The sequence below is a fragment of the Cervus elaphus genome, chromosome 23 (assembly GCF_910594005.1).
Source record: "Cervus elaphus chromosome 23, mCerEla1.1, whole genome shotgun sequence".
Classification (NCBI taxonomy): domain Eukaryota; kingdom Metazoa; phylum Chordata; class Mammalia; order Artiodactyla; family Cervidae; genus Cervus; species Cervus elaphus.
In genome coordinates, this window is record NC_057837.1 from 50,875,854 (window position 1) to 50,893,330 (window position 17,477).

Below are 17,477 nucleotides of genomic sequence, written 5' to 3' on the forward strand. Positions count from 1 at the left end.
CATCTCACCCCCAGGAAATCCTGCTGCCTATTACTCCAGTGAGGCTGCAGTTCCACAATCACTGAGCAGGGCTGAGGTCCCAGACTAGACTGGTGACCCCTTCCTCAAGCCCTGGGAGTGAAGCACAAGGAGTATCAACGACCCAGGTTGGTGCAGGACGCCCCATCCCCCCGCAGTGTTGGAGCCCACTTCAGCCTATCAGGCTAATTCCCTCCCTAATAGTGACCACTGTAACAAAAACAATGCCACAAGGGACCAGCCTCCTAGGAGCCCCTCACCCTTCCAGAATTGTCTCTCAGAAGAAACAATGAAACAAAAGAAAAGTCTACCTATCCTTGGCTCCCTTCTGAATTAAGGCTCAGGCTCCCAAATGGTCTGTCTCCCTGTCCTTTTCTCAGGGTCACCCCAGGATGAATGACCATATCCCAGACAACTGTATGACCAAAGCAGTTAGCCCACCTGGCTCACCCCCTGTCACCTTTAGCGTCCAGACTCCCAACAGCTGAAGCACTCCAAAATGGGCCTACCCTTCCAATAAGCAGCCTTCTCTACGCCACATGCTTGCTCATGTGAGCTCTGTCCAGAGCTTTGGGGGCCACTTGCACCTTCCTCAAGCAAACTCAGGAACTTAAACGGGTCTCCTCCCAACAGATACTCCTAGTACCCTGGGGAAGCAACCCTACCTCAGTTTCTCTGAAGGAACCCCTCTCTGCCTCAGGCTCCTCACAGGAGGGAGGGAGGGAGGGGGAGGAAAGCTGGGATACTGGTCCTGAGGAATCTCTCTGGACTGCCTGACAGGTCTGGGGAGGGATTTGGAGTCTCAAGGGCCCCCTAGACAATGCAATTATTCTTCAAATGTAAAAAACGCCCAGAAATCCCAGACCAGCTGCTTTGCACAGCGGCCCTGACAATGGGGCTCTGTGTCTGCCCATGAGGCTCCTCCCACCCTCAACCCCAGGGAAGGACTGAGCCTGAACTCCTCCTAGCCAGACCCTCTCCAGCCCTCCTCACCCAGGCTAGCCAGGCAGGAAGTGAAAAAAGTAGGATTGCTGAGCCAGGCCTGGCCAGTCACGGAAGGTAGGCTGGGGTGGGTAAATGTGGGGACAAGGCAAGAGCAGTCTGTGACCCAAGAAGAGACAGGGGGAAGGGGGAGAACACTGGCCTGGGAACCCAGAGACCTGGATTCAGGCCCCAGCTCAGTCTCTCTTGGCAGTGACCCCAGACTAGTGTCTTCCCTTCTCTGGGTCTCACCTCCAAATACCTCTGAACTCACCCCAAAGGCATAGCACCTGTACCCCCTCTTCTGGACATATTTATCGAAGCCCCATCTGATGTGTAAATGCCTGCCTCCTTCCGTCTTTAAGTTTCCCTTCTGTAAAATGGGGATAGATACAGCTACCCGGTGGGACTGCTGGGAGAATTCAATGACAGCACAGAAAAAAGACGGGGCCACCTGCCAGGGTCACCTCAGAGAGGGAGGGGAAGGGAGGATGATCCCCACAGAGACTGGTACAGAAGAGGGAGCCACCTCTTCTAGGGCCCAGAGCTCTGTTTCATGTGTAGAAGAACCTGTCTTCATCTGAGCTTAGACTCCAGCGTCAATCTTGGCCCCAACCCTAATATCAGTGGACCTTAGCCTTGGCATCAACCAGACTATCCCACAGCCTGTGTATGACCGACCCCCCAACCTTGATTCAGCCTGACTATCCCACCAGTCTTGCCAGGGAGTGAGTGGGGAGTAGGTATCAGATACGGTGGCCATTTGCCAACTGCAAGCTCAATCAATGAAAGGGACAAAGCATGTGGGCTGCATTCTGCAGAGCCCTCCCGCCAGCAGTGTTCTCTGGCCCTCACAGGCCAAGATGGGGAAGGGGCTTTAGGGGCCCCATCTTCCTTCTTGGCACTTAGACTTTTCTCCAAGCATAATGTCTTTATTACCCACATCTCTTCCCTGTAACCACATGTGTAAAGTCCCTAAAAGCACAATTTTAAAAGGCTTTGTAAGCGTTTTTCAGAAGAGAAGTAGGGAGCCTGCCCTGCATGGAGAAAAGACAGCCCTAAACTCAGTGTCTGGGGGGTTGTCAGAGCCAAAGGCGTGACCCACGAAGGCAGTGGTGGGCAGGACGGGAAGGCATTCCTGGGGAGGTGAGTCCTCTGGCTAGTTTATATTTCCCTTGATGCTCTGCAAGGTGGGATAGACTACGTGAATTGTTTCAGGAACCCAGCTTATAGCTGCCTGCAGAGACAGAAACCGGGGACTACCTGAGAAGGGGTGGAGGAGGGGAAAAAAGGAAGGGGAGAAGTCAGAGAAGGGGCAGGGTCCTTCTGATGGGCATAAAGCTCAGCTGGCAGTGGAACCAGGGTATCCATCCTAGAGATCCCGCCCACCTTTAGCAAAAGTGAGTGGATCATGCTCTGACATCAAACTACTAGCGATCAAACTGCCAACATCCACAACCCGTACCTTGAATGAGGCCAGCTGGGACCCCAGACCCTATTAGCTGGTGTCCTATGTCCCCAGCAAGGTCCTAAAGGCACAGGTTTCACTGTGGTTCCCTTTAGCTCACCCTTAGGATGAGACTTCATGGCCTGGATTCCCTCCCTCTGAGCAGGACCTGACACCCCAACTCTAACCACCCCTCTAGGAAGCCATTAACTCCAGAAGTATAAGAGACCACAGAGCTGATTACTATGCCAGTGACTACACTGGTGTGAGACTGCCCTTGGTGACATCAATCAGGCCATAGGCAGGGGAGGGCTGATGGGAGATGGTACTCATAGTCCCTCAGTACCCTGGGAAGGGCTGAATCTGGAGAGAGAAAATCAGCCTCGAGACCGTATCAGGCCTGTTCTGAGCCACCCAAGTCACCATGGCCCTTAGGGAACCCCAGGAAGACACCTTTTCTTTACCTTCTCATCCTCTTTTGTCTTTCCCCAACCCTCCCCGCCCCCACACACACACATATACACACACACTTTTATGTTTCCCTTGATGACTCAGCTTGCTAAATAGTTTCCTCCTTTGGGACTACCTTTAGCACCATGGTTTTCATGGAAACCATGGTTCACAGGAAAAACCCTCAGAGAGGACCCAAAGTGCAAGGATGAGGTCTAACACTTAGTGACCCAGGGAAGACTCTGTTTTCTCATCTGCAAAATGGCCATCACATCTGTTCTGTTCTCTAATGGATCTTGGGCTCCGACTCAAGTTCTTGGAGGGATATATGTTTTGCTTCCCTCAAGATGCAGCTTCCCCCTCCTTCATCGCAGCATTATTCACAATAGCCAAAAGATGGAATCCACTCAAGCATCTATCAATGGATGAATAAACAAAATGTGGTACATGCATATAATGGAATGTTATTCATCCTTGAAAAGGAAGGAAATTCTAACACATGCAACAACATGGATGAACCTTGAAGACATGATGCTAAGTGAAATAAATCAGTCCCAAAAGAACAAACACTGTATGATTCCACTTATATGAGGTACGAAGAATAGTCAAATTCACAGAGACAGAAAGTACAATGGGAGTTGTCAGGGACAGGGGAGTGGGGAAAAACGGGGTTAGTGTTTAAAGGGTACTGAATTTCAGTTTTGAAAAATGAAAAATAGTTCTGAAGATGGATAGTGGTGATGATAGCACAACAATGTGAATATATTTAATACCACTGAGCTGTATGCTCAAAAATGGATAAAATGATAAATTTTTTGTGTATTTAACAACAACAATAAAGTTGAGTGAGTGCTACTCTGTGACAGGCTCTCAAGATACAGAAACAGCCAGATGCCTCCCCATCAAGGATTGGGGTGACAGGTGTATGTGTGTGTGTGTGTGCATGTGTGTGCCTGCGTGCGTGTGTGTGTGTGTCTGAATGTGTGTTATTCGCTCAGTCATGTTCAACTCTCTGAGACCCCATGGACTGTAGTCAATCAGGCTTCTCTGCCCATGGGACTTTGCAGGTAAGAATACTGGAATGGGTTGCCACTTCCTTCTCCAGGGGAATCTTCCCAACCTAGGCATCGAACCCACATCACCTGCATTGGCAGGCAGATTCTTTACTGTCTGAGTCACCAGGGGTGACAGGTGCCACAAGGCAAAGCAGATAAAGGGAGAGGCAGCTGCTCTGTTGGGGAGGTCAGGGAAGCCTCTCGGACAGAGTGGCACCAGAGCAGAGGGAGTGGGAGGCAAGAGGGGACCAGAGCCTACAAGTGTTGTGGTGACCTCCTAGGGATTTGCTGAGTGAAGGAATGTGGAAGTAAGAGCAAGGATGGGGTCAGGATGACTTGGGTGGCCAGTCATGACACCAGGACCAACCCTTACAAGTTCTCTGTCAACTGGTCGTCTCCTTTCCCCCTCACAACAAGCCTGTGAAGCTGGAAAGACAAAAATTGGTTCAGGGACCCACAGGCAGGAGAAGGGCCCTGGTGGCCTGATTCCAGAACCCAGGTCTTCTCTCCTTGGGACTTCAGGAGAGTTAGGAATGCTTCTCCGGGCCACCTCCCATCGCCGGGCTGAGCCTGCCCCCAAACACACAGCCTAGGGCCCCTCTCCCAGCCCCACTGCATAGGGCATCACCTGCAAGCATGGCCTTAACCAGCCCCAGACCTGAGCTAGTGTCCCCACATGGAGATCCTCCCATTCAGAAGATGGGGCACTTGAGGCCAGGGAGGTGTGAGCTGGCAGACAAAGAGGTAGCCTCCCAGCAGGACTTCTCCCCTCTCCCTGCCAGGAGCCGCAGCCTCACAGTTCTGGAGGGAAGGAAGACAGCACAGTCAGCAGTTTCCGCTGACTCTTTCAAAATCACTGACAAGAGCTGAGGCTTGTGAGACAGCTCAGCCAGGCGCGGTTCCCCCCTTGCCTGCCCCTCGTGACTCTGCACAAAGCCGATCTGTGCTTCACCTCCAACCCCGGGGGGTGGGGGGGCTCTTAAGTAGAGTGGGGACCCCACCCATGGCTCTCTCAAGGAAAGATTTTCCTCTCCAGGAGAGGCTCTGGAGCCACGGGTGGGGTCCCCATTCTACTCAGCCCAGGACTCAGGCTCCTAATGGCATAGTTGGGCTATCCAAGGCTTTTGTTGGTTCAGGCAGCATTTGCAGGAAGAGGCTCCCCTTCATTCTAAACTCCCTTCCTGCAAAGCTCCCTCTTTAATGCTCACCACCCCCCAAATACAACATGGTTTATCACAGAGCACAGGTGGCATGCCTAATCATGAAGAAAACATCCCTCCACAGTCCAGTTACTAAATAAACCCCAGAGTAAATCTCTCTTTATTGAGCCCTTTGTGTGCCTGGCCCTGTGCTGGGCACTTTCCATTCATGGCATCATTTAATCCTCCCAAACACCCTGGTGCCCATTTAAAAGATGAGGAAACAGGCTCAGAAAGATTCACAGGTGTGATGGAGGCCACCCAGACAGAGTGAAGGGCAAAGCAGGCTTGTCAATGCCCAGCTCAGCTCTCTACCCCGAACTTGCCCACCTCTCAGGCCCTCGGTCAGCCTCCCGGGGCATCAGGCCTGAGGACAGTCCTCGATCTGGCATTTCTGCCTTACCCCTACCCACACAATGACACTGTACAAACTGTACCAGGCACCCAGGGCTAGCAGGAGGTGTCCCCAGCCCAGCAGTTTACCCTAGCTACACTGCCAAAACTTGCTGCCCAGAGGCCACTTGCCTCCTGGCCAAGGCATTAGTCAGGTGGGCTGTGGGTCCCATGGGGACTGACTTAAGGCTTGCCAGACCACAGCCCTTTGCCCTTGGTTTTACCCTCCATAAACAGTGACAAGGATGGTGATTTTGGTAGCACAAAATAAAATTCTAAGAGCAGCTAAATGATAATTCCCTCTAAACAGTCACCTCTTCTCTGTGGCCCAAGATTTTCCTCTCCTGGTAACTCCAAGGTAGTTTAACTGTGCTCTCCTTATACAGGATCACCCAGTAAAGAGCTCTTCATAAAGTTCAACCCTGAAGCAGAACACCACCACCCTCCTCCCCTGCTATCACCTGCCGGCCTCAGAAAGAGCTGGAACCAAGTCAGAAAAGCCAATGGTATTCATTTCAAAATGCATATGTGGGCCCCATGATTTAATCCATAAAACACCTACAGAGTTAAAACACTGAGCTTAGACAATAACATATTCTTCAAGTTCTTTTGTTGAGTTCAAAGACAAATTAAAAAACTCACCAGCGTTTAGAATAGAGAAAAGTCTGTTCTTATAATTCTATCATCACTGTTACCACTATTTTTCACTGAGTATGTCTGAGGTACAGAGGGCAATGCTAAGCTTTTCACATGGAATGTTTAGGTTAATCATGTCAATATCACCCTTCTACAGAGGACAAAACTGAGTGAGTTTCAGAGAGGTTCCACAACCTGTCATCTGACATAAGGCAATCCAGAATATACTAAGATATTAAGGCTCAGATTTTACTCTTTCTTAAAGCCAGAGAATGAAAATCAAATTCATCATCTTTTCTTGAGTTACTTTCTCAGATTAACTCAAAATTTTGCACTAATTGTATATGATTTTTTTTAATTTTCCAAAACAGAAGAAAGTAAGAGATATGTGCATTCAACATTTAAAGACCTCACTTAAAAATCTTTCCTATGAACATTTGCCCACTGGTGGTCCTGCATGTCTCCTACTTTGTTGACTTAAGGTCTAGCTATTTGCCTGTCCACTCAGAGCATCCATCAGTCCTCTCTCCCTGGAGTCAGTAGTTTGGGGAGGTGGGGGTGGGGGGCGCCTGCTGGGCTGGACTGGCCTGGGGAAGAGGTCTGGTTGTGGGTAGGAAGGCATGGTTGAAGGTGTGGAGGCAGGCTCTGAGGGGTCTGTGACTTGAGAAAAGGGCATCAAACCAATGTCCTAGAACCCAGATTTGAGAGCCAGTCATGCCACTTGCTGGCACTGACACCATTCCCATGTTTGGGAAATAGCTCATGCCCCATGCACCAGAAGGAGAGGAATTATGTGTCCATCAGGGCCTCGGACAAGGCTGCAGAAGGTGGCTGGATTCTTTGTTCTGTTTCCTAATAAATTACAACCCATTTCCAAGTGCTACTTTTCTCAGTCTTAAATCACACCTTCCTTAACACCCTCCCCCAAGAAGCAGCTAGACAATAAAAGGAATCTGGACTGGCCTCTCTTGTGGCTCATTGGTAAAGAATCTATCTGCCAATGCAGGAGACATGGGTTCAATCCCTAGTCTGGGAAGATCCTACATACCACAGGGCAACTAAGCCCGAATGCCACAACTTCTGAGCCTGTGCTCTAGAGCCCAAGAGCCGCAACTACTGACGCCTGCATGCCTAAAGCCCTTGCTCCAACAAGAGAAGCCACCACAATGAGAAGCCCAGGCACCACAATTACAGACTAGCACCCAGTCACCACAGCTAGAGAAAAGGCCACGCAGCAGTGAAGACCCAGCACAACCAAAAATAATTAATTAAAAAAAAAAAAAAATGGAATCTAGACTGAGAGGCAGGGGTACTGAATTTACCTGCCCCAACACAGCTAAGCCACCCTGGTTTGGCTGAATCCAAATGTTTTTCTTCATCCCTTCCTACTGACTCCTGATTTAGAGAGCAGGAGAAACCTTGGGTTCCTACCTATTTGAAGAAGAAAGAACCAGGGGCAAAGGAAGAAGAGAGTGCAGCTGAACTGGGTAAGAAAGCTCACGGAGCACCCAGGGCCTCCCTGAGGGCTGTCGTCAGCACATAGGGCTCTTACCCACATGCACTGTTACGGCAATTTCTGGATCGTTGTTTGAAATGCCCTACTCCATCACCTCCACCTGAGCTGCTGAACAGGGTCTTCACACCTCAGAGGAAATGAGGTGTGGCAAGGGGCAAGGCAGGGTGACCTCACTGACCTCCTCTCCCAGCCCAGGGATTCTCCCTGTCCTACACTTTAGACTCCCCTTCCAGGAAGGTGACAAAAGTGAGATTCTTAACCTTTTGGGAAAATGACTCAGAGCTCTGATAACCTAAGTCATATGAGCAGTTCACTCACTCCTGGCCCCATGCTTGAGACATGAAAGGGCGCAGCAATTCTCTTTGGAAGCCCAAAGGGGAGTCCTGTACTCCTAACCCACCATCACACCCAGCCACCTTTCTCACTCAAACACTGTTCTGATCAAACCACTGCTCTGCCCAAAAACCTTCAACAGTTCCCAGTGGCCTAAGGAATGAAGACAGGTCCCTGACACCTCTTCCCTGCCCTCAGGCCCCTTGTCTTCTGCACACCCACTGGACCCCACCCACTGGACCCCAAGACTCCCACACCCAGACCTGGCCCACAGGGCATGTGAAACCTCCGCCTTCTGCCCAGATCTCCCCACCCTGCTAGCCGCTCCTCCAGAAAGCCAGTCCTCACTCACTCTTTCTCTCACCCTTCCAGATCACTCTTCTGTTCTAATCAAGACCCCACCCCGAGCCTCAAGGTGAGTGCAAAGAAAAAGAGAGCAAGCCGGGCTGTCAGGCAAGAAAAGGGAAATTTATTAGAATGAAACGAGAGGGTGACTGGCCCTTAAGGAGAACCAGCGTCCTCCCTTTCTGACAGGGTCTTTCTTATACCCCACCAATGAAAAATTCTCTGAAGGGATGGTTAATTTTTAGCCTGTAGTTGAGTCCTGTGGTCACGTAGCCAGAGGTCTGGAATCTGGTGGTCTCGTAGCAGAAGGTAGGCAAGTGAGAAAACAGAATGTCATTTGGGCAATTTGGTCATCTCAAGGATCGCTGTGATTTTATTCTTTGTTTGCAAGGTCAACATAATGAGCCATCTTAACAATGAGACCCCAAGTGGGCCTTATCAAGGCTCTCTCCTGACCTTTGTACCTTTCAAATCTCTGACAGTCGCTTCCCCAGGATCCTCCTGGAGACACTGCCTGCAGCCATGTCAATCACATTAAGAGCAGGCAACAAAAATCTGGGTGTCACACAACCCTATGAGGGAGATAGCATTATCCTCACAGTACCAATGAGACCAAGGCATAGCGAGGTTTTAGCTTCTTGTCCAGGGATCACAGTCCCACTCTCTGAGATGAAAGGATAGGAGAGAACTTGTAGTGCAAGAAGACGGCAGGGAATGATGGGGTAGGAGGCCCTCCCAGAACCCCTAAGACTCAGGCCTGGCTACTGTTGGGTCCCTTGCCCACCCACCAAGTGAAGCAAAGTGTCCTAGAACCCGAGTCCTAGAACCAAGGACTCGTTCTGGGTCCCAGTCTCCTCCTGGCCATCCCTCCCTCTACAGCGCCTTTTTCTTCCACTGACTGTCCAAACTGAACCCAAACCACCAAGTCCACCTCTGCCAGGAAGCTATTGCTCCATCCTACCTCCCCTCCCTGGCACTTCTGGGCCCACCTGTCACCCATGTTTATAGTCTCTCATGCAACAACATCCTCCCACATCAGCCCTTCCCACCAGGTGTTTTATTGGTCAGTTAGTCATTATTAGGATGTCTTCAAAAACTTTTCTTTGTATGATCAAATCAGTTTAGGAAATACCAGTTTCTTTTCTACAGGACTTGTCAGAGTCTTTTAAACGCATTCTGAGTCTCCCACAGAGTTGTGGAGTGGCTTTTCCAGTTTCTTCCCTTGTTTGTCCCCTGAAACCTTGAGGCTTCTCAGAACAGTCTTTGAGAAACACTTCCTCCTCCCATCCCCTCAGGCTTCCCTGATGGCTCAGCAGTAAAGAATCAACCTGCCAAAGCAGGAGATGCAGGTTCGATCCACAGGAGAAGGAAACGGCAACCCACTCCAGTATTCTTGCCTAGGAAATCCCATGGACTGAGGAGCCTGGCGGGCTGCAGTCCATGGGGTCACAAAGAGTTAGACACAACGACTAAACAGCAACAGTCCACCCCTTCAGGACAGCCTTCACAGCAGGGAGCACACGGGTAGGAATCAAGGAGGGGAGCACAGGGTCCCCTTTTAGGAGTTATGAGTGACATTTTGGGAGCTCAGCCTGAAAGCCCCTCTTGGAACTGCCCAGGGCAGCAGAACCAGTGTCTTTAGAGTCTGCTCTTCCTACCTTCCTTTGGGTAAGGTGAGTGCCTACACTTCTGCTAGGGTCTAGAGGGACCTCATTTGACCAGTGGCCTCAGATACTACCCTTCAGGCTATGCACAGCTCAGAGAACAAGGGGTCTTGGGAGATTCCCCCAAATCAAGCTGGATAGCTCTTCTAGGCAAATCACTCACTCTACTCCATCATTAGCACATGAGTTTCCATAGTAATCCAGGATTGAAATGTATTAAGCTGCCATTCTGGAAAGATGCAGTGTTCCACTCAATAAACCCTGCAACTCTCCCCACTGCTCCCCAGGGAGGGGACTGAATCCCTCAATTTACAGGAAACTGAGGCCTCAAAGCAGAGCAGACACTTGTGTGTAGTGACCCAGCCAGGGGCAGAGCAGAGAGAAGCATTCAGGCCTCCCCACTCCCACGTGGCCCAACAGCAACTCATGCAACCATCAGGGCAGCTACAAGAACTCACGCAGGCCAGGCGGGGATAAGGGTTACTTGCTGGGGGATGATGGCTCAGCAGCTGGGGAGACTTTCGGGGCTTTGAGGAGAAGATGGCATGTCTAGGGCTGGAGTCAGCTGTTCCCCTAATCTCCTTGGCCACACCCTGGCTGGAGGAAGGGTGCTCACCCCAGATTGGCTAACCATAGGCCGGCTTGGCTGTGAGGAGAGATAAGATGCCCTACATGCTACCCGCATGTCATCTTGCCCTGGGGCAGTCACCTAAGATACTTTCTCATGGTTTGGGGAGCTCCTCAAAGTCTGGCAACCTAGAAATCAGGCTTGTGTTCCCAACCTGAGACCCAAGTCCCCAGAAGCCCCTCACTTGGCCCCACCTCCCAACAGAGTAGCCCCTCCATCCCATACCTTCTTCATAACTCCCCTCTGCCCTGCCCTCATACAAGTAGTCTCTACACCACCCCCAACACGGTCCACAGGAGCCAAGACAGTCTCCTTTACCTGTTTCAGGTCTCACCTGATCATTGCCCATCCCTGCATCTGCCTGGCCCGAAGTCCCCAGTCTCAACCCTCACTACACAAAGATAACCCATAAGCCAGCAGCATCACACCACCCAGGAGCTTGTTAGAAATGCAGAGTCTCGGGCCCCATCCCAGACCTGCTGAAATGGAACCTGAATATTATTAACAAGCTGCCCAGATGACACACATGTATGCTAGAGTTTGAGAAATACTTTTATAGACCACTGATGTAATCAAGTCCTTGCACCCATGGCAAGCTTCGACGGCTCCTTGGGGGCCTGGTGAATCAAGTCTAGACTCAGTGGCTTGGCAATCAATGCTTCAGCTGACTTGTCCAGGCTTGGGCTCCCACTCCACCTCAGGAAAACCACCCCCTCCTGTGGGGTTCCTCCTCCTGAGGAGGTGGTTCTCAACCTCCTCCACCAAAGCCACCCAGGACTTCAGAGCCCCCTTAAAGCACCACCTCCTCCAAGAAGCTGTTCTGAACCACGTTCTACAATATCGCAACTGGCGTGGCTCACTATTATTTCCTGATTAGCGAGGACCCTGAGCTGTGTTCCCAGTGGCTCCAAGCACCAGGATGGGGCACAGAAGATGTCAGGTGCCAATTCCAGATAACAAGGCCCAGTGCCAGTTATTGGGAAGTCCACCCTCAGCTCTAGCCTGTCTTCACCTCAACTCAGCAGACAAGGACTCAGGCAGGGTGGACAAGCCCATTGTATACTTCTGAGAAGAAGCACTCCTCAGAAACATGGGCTTAATGAGCTTCCAGCAGCAAGGTGGAAAATGCAGAAGAGAACACCACCGAATCTCCCTCTTTTCCTCGGGGACTGGGAGGTCTGCTGAGATAGATAAGCAGATCCCTTAAAACCTGGGGTCAGAATGTGGAGCAAGGAGACTCCATCCCTGTGTGGTCAGCAAACCTTTTTTCTGCCTTTTAGCCAGGCCCCTGGAAGGCCAAGTCACCTGCCCCGAGGCATCCTCATGACCAAACAGGAAAGCCTCAAAAGACAAGGCTGCCACACCCTCCTGCCCACCCCCTCCTTTCTGGCCCAGTTCCTACAGGCTGGCATCCCATGGGAAGTCCTCGCTCCTTTACCCTGGGTCTGCAAGAAGGTATTCAAGCATGGACCTCAAGGAGTTCCTGGCTTCCACAGCCTCTGGGGATCAAAGAAAAAAAGGTCTCTTGACTCTCATTTTACAGACACAAAGAGAAGTAAGGTCAGGGCCAATATTGAAGTAGATTAAGCTCTTTTCAGCTCCCATTTCTCTGTTCCCCCAGTTTTACTCCCACCTTCAACCCAGCCCTACTTAGACCCTCATCCAGGTTTCCCAAGGCCAAGTCTGAACCTCCACCTCATAACATCCTAGATGGAATCCAAAACAGGCTAGTTTATCTGCAGAGCTCCTATCTGACCTCTCTGGAGTCGCCACAGGCAGATGAAGAGGGCAATGGGGCAATGCTGAATCAAAGAAGTGACATTCTAATGGTGGCATCTCAAGCAGGGAGCTGTTTTTGTACCAGAACAAAATGTCCTCCTTAGCTCCCCGAAATCACATTATGCATGACACCCTACTTGGCCTGGGCACAGTGCCCCTCCTAAAAGAAAAGGAGAGACATGAAACAGACAGACTCAGCCACCCACTCTGAGTAAGGACCCCTTCTACCTTAGAGGGTTTGACTTCTTTCCTACCTCTCCAGCCCCAAAGCCAAACACCTTTGGGAATCAGGAAAAAAACACTTGTTAAAAAGACTTCAGCTCGCATATCTGAGAGGTAAGAGAGAAGTGACAGACTAGAGTGACTTAGAGCATGGATTCTGAAGCCAGATTGCCTAAGTTCAAATCCTTGCTCTGTCACTACTGAGCTGTATGACTATGCCTTGGTCTTCCAATCTGTAAAATGGGAATAAGACCTACCTTATAGAGCTGTTAAGAGGATGAAAGGAGCTAATATTTGCACAGTCCTTAGAATACTGCCTGGCACCCAGTGAGTATACCAGAGCCCTGGACTAGCCTCTTGGCCTCTGCTCAATTTCTCCCACCCAGGACACCCTCTTTTCTGCCCCCTCTATCCCAGCTCAAAGCCTTTCCTAGGCATGCCAACCCAGTTGTGATCTGAACCCCAAGCCTCTAGGTGTAGCACTCACCTCACAGTGTTATCTTGGTCCATCACCAGTCTCCCTGTCTAGGGCTGAGCTTCCCGCTCCCAGATCTGAAGACCCTTGACTCCTAGCCCTCCATTCTGAGAGCACTAGCCAAACAGCTCAGTTCTCAGCTGGGCTCCTCTGTGCAAAGAGGAGAGCTGTGGGTGGGAAGATAAAGGATTAGAGGACCCCCCCCAACCTCAGCTTCTTCCTCCCCTTCAACTCTCTGCCCCCAGGGCTGGGTACCCAGCAATCACCCAAGAAAGTAACCTGAAATAAAGCCCTGGCTGCCCAGGCCATCTCTATCTCCTGAGTTAGAAAACATACACAAGCACACAGGTACATACCCTTCTGTTGACCTAATCTGGATTTCCACCAAAGGGAGCAAACGAAATCATTGATCCCCAACCCAGAGCAATCCACATCAGCTCCACACCCCCCAAATCCAGCCAGTCTCCCACTACGTGTACAGGCCTGCCTTTAAGCCATTTGTACCGTCTCTACTTCCCTTTTTCCCACTGGTCCTCCCAGATTCTTGCAGTGATTTGCACAACTGCTTTCAAGGAAAGAAAATGAAAGTCCTATGATCACTTGAGATTTACAGGGGGCTCCGGCACTGCCTGACCTTCCCACCTGGCTGAAGATTTCCTGAGTATTGGCTACATTCCAGGCACTCTGCTAGATGCTCCAGATGCAACAGTGGGCCAGTCCTTAGGACGCTACACAGAGTAAACAGACAAGTGCAACAAATGGTTGTGAACTGTGACAAGCACAATGAAGAAAGTAAACCAGGTGCTATGATGAATTACAAAGAATGATGGGAAGACATATTTGAGGTAAGACCTGAAAAATAAGAAGGAGCAGAGCCAGTCCCGTAGAAAACCTTGGAAGTACATTCTAGGCAGAGAAAACAGCACAGGCAAAGGCCACAGGGCAGGAAAAAGCTTAGGTGTTCAAATGGCAGAAGTGATTCAGGTGTAGCTGTCAGAAAAATACAACGGGGACAGTGGTCAGGATTAGCCTAGGAGAGGTCAGCAGTGACCAGATCATGGAAGACCTGAAAGGCGAGGGGAAAGCTTTGAAATTTTACTCCAAGTGCAAAAGGGAGCTATTGAGGGTCTTAGAGGAATGAGAGACTACTCAATACTTTTCTAAATTGTTCTTATTGCTGTTAAAATGGATTTGAGGAGGCAATTGCAGACTTGGGGAAAGCAGGCAGAAGCTACTACAATATTCAGGCAAGACAGAAAAGGTAGCTTGGCCTGGGGCAGTAGCCTAGGGCAGTAGCATGGAGTCAAGAGTATGAAGAATAGGCCTGAGATAGATTTGGCAAAAGAACTTGATGTCATACCAGCTGTGGAGAGAAGGAAAAAAGATGCCACCTAGTTTCCTGTCTTTGATGGCAGGTGGGTTATGAGGCCTTTACTGAGATGGGAAGGCCAGAGGAGGGTCATGTTTGGGGAGTGCAGTCAGGATTCTGTTTCATCCATATTAAGTTTTCATACCTATAACATCATAAATCATTAGATTGTGGCTAGATAGTTGAAACTGAAGATAAAATTTGCTACATAAAATTATGAGAATGAAAATGATGTACATTTGAGATTTGTGCTAGTAAATTAATGTTTGATTTTAATGATTTTAAAAATTATAAGAAAAAAATGAGAGCTTGAGGGGAACGTAAATAGAAGGGACTCAGGAGAAAGGAGGGGGCTAGGAACAGAGCCCAGGATCCTCCAACATTTACAACTGTGTGAAGGAGTCATCCTTAAAAACAAGTAATTTGGTAGGAGGAAAGGGGGTGTGTGAGGAAGAAAACCAACAGTCAAGAGAGGACATTGCAAAGAATGATCTAGACCAAGGGAGGTCAAGGAAGATCTGCTTGTAGGGGAGTGTAAACCACTGGAGACCTTTGCTAGGGCAGTTTCAATGAAGCGGTGGGACCAAAGCCAGGTCAAGTGAGCTGAAGAACACAGCGACCATAGGTACAGGCAGCTCTCTGGGAAGTTTTGCTGTGAAGGGAAGTGAGGTCATCTGTAGCTGGGGGAGAATGAGGGATGAAGAAAAAAAGGTGGGGGAGGGTCATAAAATGGAAGTGGTAGGGTGCCAAAGCATGTTAAGAAGTACTGCTGTGAATGATCCAGGAGGAGAGGTAACTGAAGAATGAGGGACAGGGAGCAGACTACCTTGGAATCCTAGTGGAGGCATTAGCCTGTGGCAGGAACTGGGATGCTTCGACCTCACCTAACTAGAGGAAAGGGGAGGAGGGGCAAAGATGCAAAATGCAGATGTGAGTCCTTCACTACACACTTTCAGATGCATGCATGCCCATTCCAATGACCCCACCTTAAACACCTGCCGTTTTGCTGCCTGCTCCAAACACAGACAAGTTACCCACCTACTTCGCGGTCTGGCACGGGATGTGCAACCACCAGCAGATCCTGCAACCAACCTGTGGGCACAGCTCACCACAGGTGCCAGCTACAGCGCTTGTCTTATCAGGCCATGCCTTTTCCTGGTGCAAGCTCCGAGGGGGTCCCCAGGCCTCTCACCAGCTCTATCTCTAAGCCCTTCCCCCAAATTGAGCACTCAACACTCCCTACCCCTCTCCGAGAAGGTAGGGAGCCTAGCCTACAGCAGCCTGTGAGCCCCTAGTTGGCTCTTCGGAGAGAGCTGCTCCCCACTCTGTCCGGGGGATTCCCCCCATACCTCCCGCGAGGAGACTACCTGGACGCCCTTTGGGAGGATGGCCCAGCCTCTTCCAGCGTCCCGACCATCGCCCCGGCGCCTTCTCTTTCCTCCCCAGTGCCCACCCTCTGGGTCGCCCCAGCAGTCGCGGGGCGTCAGCGCCCGGCTTTGTCTGCTCCCACCGAGGACGCCCGCCGGGCGCACTGGGTGCTCTCCTGCCGCACGCAGCCCCCGGGTCCCGCCTGCCCTCCACCCCAGCGCAGCCCCTGCCCCGGGAACCACCGCCGCCGGATCGGACCGCCGCCTCCCGCAACACGAGCAAAGGGGCGCGGCACCCACCGCCCTCGGCAGCCTCCGGGAACGCCGGATACCCTCGCCCTCCCGCGCGACCGCCGCTCTAGCTGCCGGAGCCCCGGACCGGCCGAGCCCTCGGGGCTGCTGCGGGCCCCTCACCCTCCCGCGGTCGACTCAGCCCCAGCCTGCGCCCGAACGGGGCCGGCGGCCGGGGGTCGAGGATCGGGGAGCAGGCGCGCGCTGTACCTTTCCCTGCTGAGCCGGGGAAGAGAGTTTTCCGCGAGCGGCGCTCCACCTCGGCCTCCTCCGCCTCCCCTTCTCCTCCGCCGCCTGGCTTCCTCCTCCAGCCGCCGCTGGGACCTTAGGGGCCCGAGCCAGCCGCCGCGGCCTGTGTGGGGCCCCGTTCAGCCTCGCGTCCCCGACCCACCCCGCCCAATCCGTTCAGGCCCAGCCCCCGCTCCGCCTCTAGGCGGGGACTCGCCGAGCTCCTCCCGGGCCCGGCTGGCCAGGGGCGGGGAGGCTGGAGGCCGCGTTGGCAGAGGACCTCTGTGTCCCTTCTTGCAGAGGGACCGGGATTCAGCGCTCCCCACCTGAGCTCCAACGTCCCCTCCTCAATCTGGGCACCTAACGTTCCCACCTGTCCCCCAAAAGAAAAGCAGTTAGTCCAGCCCAGCCTGCCCTGTGCTTGGGCGTAAGGTGGAGCCCAAGCTGCCTGCCAGGCAACAAGCAGAGCTAGGCCCCTGGACTCAGTTTACCCGCAGAACTCCAAACCCTGCCGTCGAAAGGAAGAGGAGCCTCTCTCTCCTCCCAGAGCTGCCTTCACTTCCGCAGAGCCACTGGATCTTAGTTGGGGCGGGGAGCGGGGTGGTTCCCTAAGGGGCTACCTCTAGCCCCAGATTGTCTGCAACACCACTGCGCACCCAGCCACCAGCAGCCCCTCCCATGCCACTTTACATCAATACTGGTGCGGAAATCTCAGCATCTCTGTACACTGGTGCCAATCAAATCTCAGAGACACAGTCTTGGGTGAAATAGGAAAGGATAGCTTTAGTGCTTTGCCGGCAAAGCAGGCCACAGCTAGGTCATGCCCTCAAAACTATGTGTCCCAATTTGGGGAAGATAGTGAGAAGTTTTATATTAATTGTTTAAAGAGGGCATGATCAGCTCCTGGACATTCTTCTGCTGGGCTGGTGGTGAGGTAAGTAGGAGTCAGCATCATTAACCTTCAGGTCCAACTGGTCTGGGGTCTACATGCTTGTGGGTAGCATACCATCATTAATCATTAACTTCCCCCACCTGGAGCAGGTTTCAGTATCTGTGAAATATCTCAAAGATATTGTTGTGT

The 17,477-nt window shown here is 51.5% G+C and overlaps 1 protein-coding gene across 6 annotated transcripts in view; it reads right to left on the reverse strand.

Moving 5' to 3' along the window:
- Positions 1–16,558, reverse strand: part of SMOX (spermine oxidase) — a 35,046-nt gene extending 18,488 nt beyond the window's left edge. For 5 of the 6 annotated variants that reach the window (XM_043883710.1, XM_043883708.1, XM_043883709.1 and 2 more), the window contains exon 1: positions 16,379–16,558. The gene's annotated coding sequence lies outside the window, so the exon portion shown is untranslated. Of the gene's footprint in view, positions 1–13,153; positions 13,309–16,378 lie in introns of all 6 variants that reach the window. The other variant, XM_043883704.1, reaches the window with a different exon arrangement.
- Between the last annotated feature and the right edge of the window lie 919 nt (positions 16,559–17,477).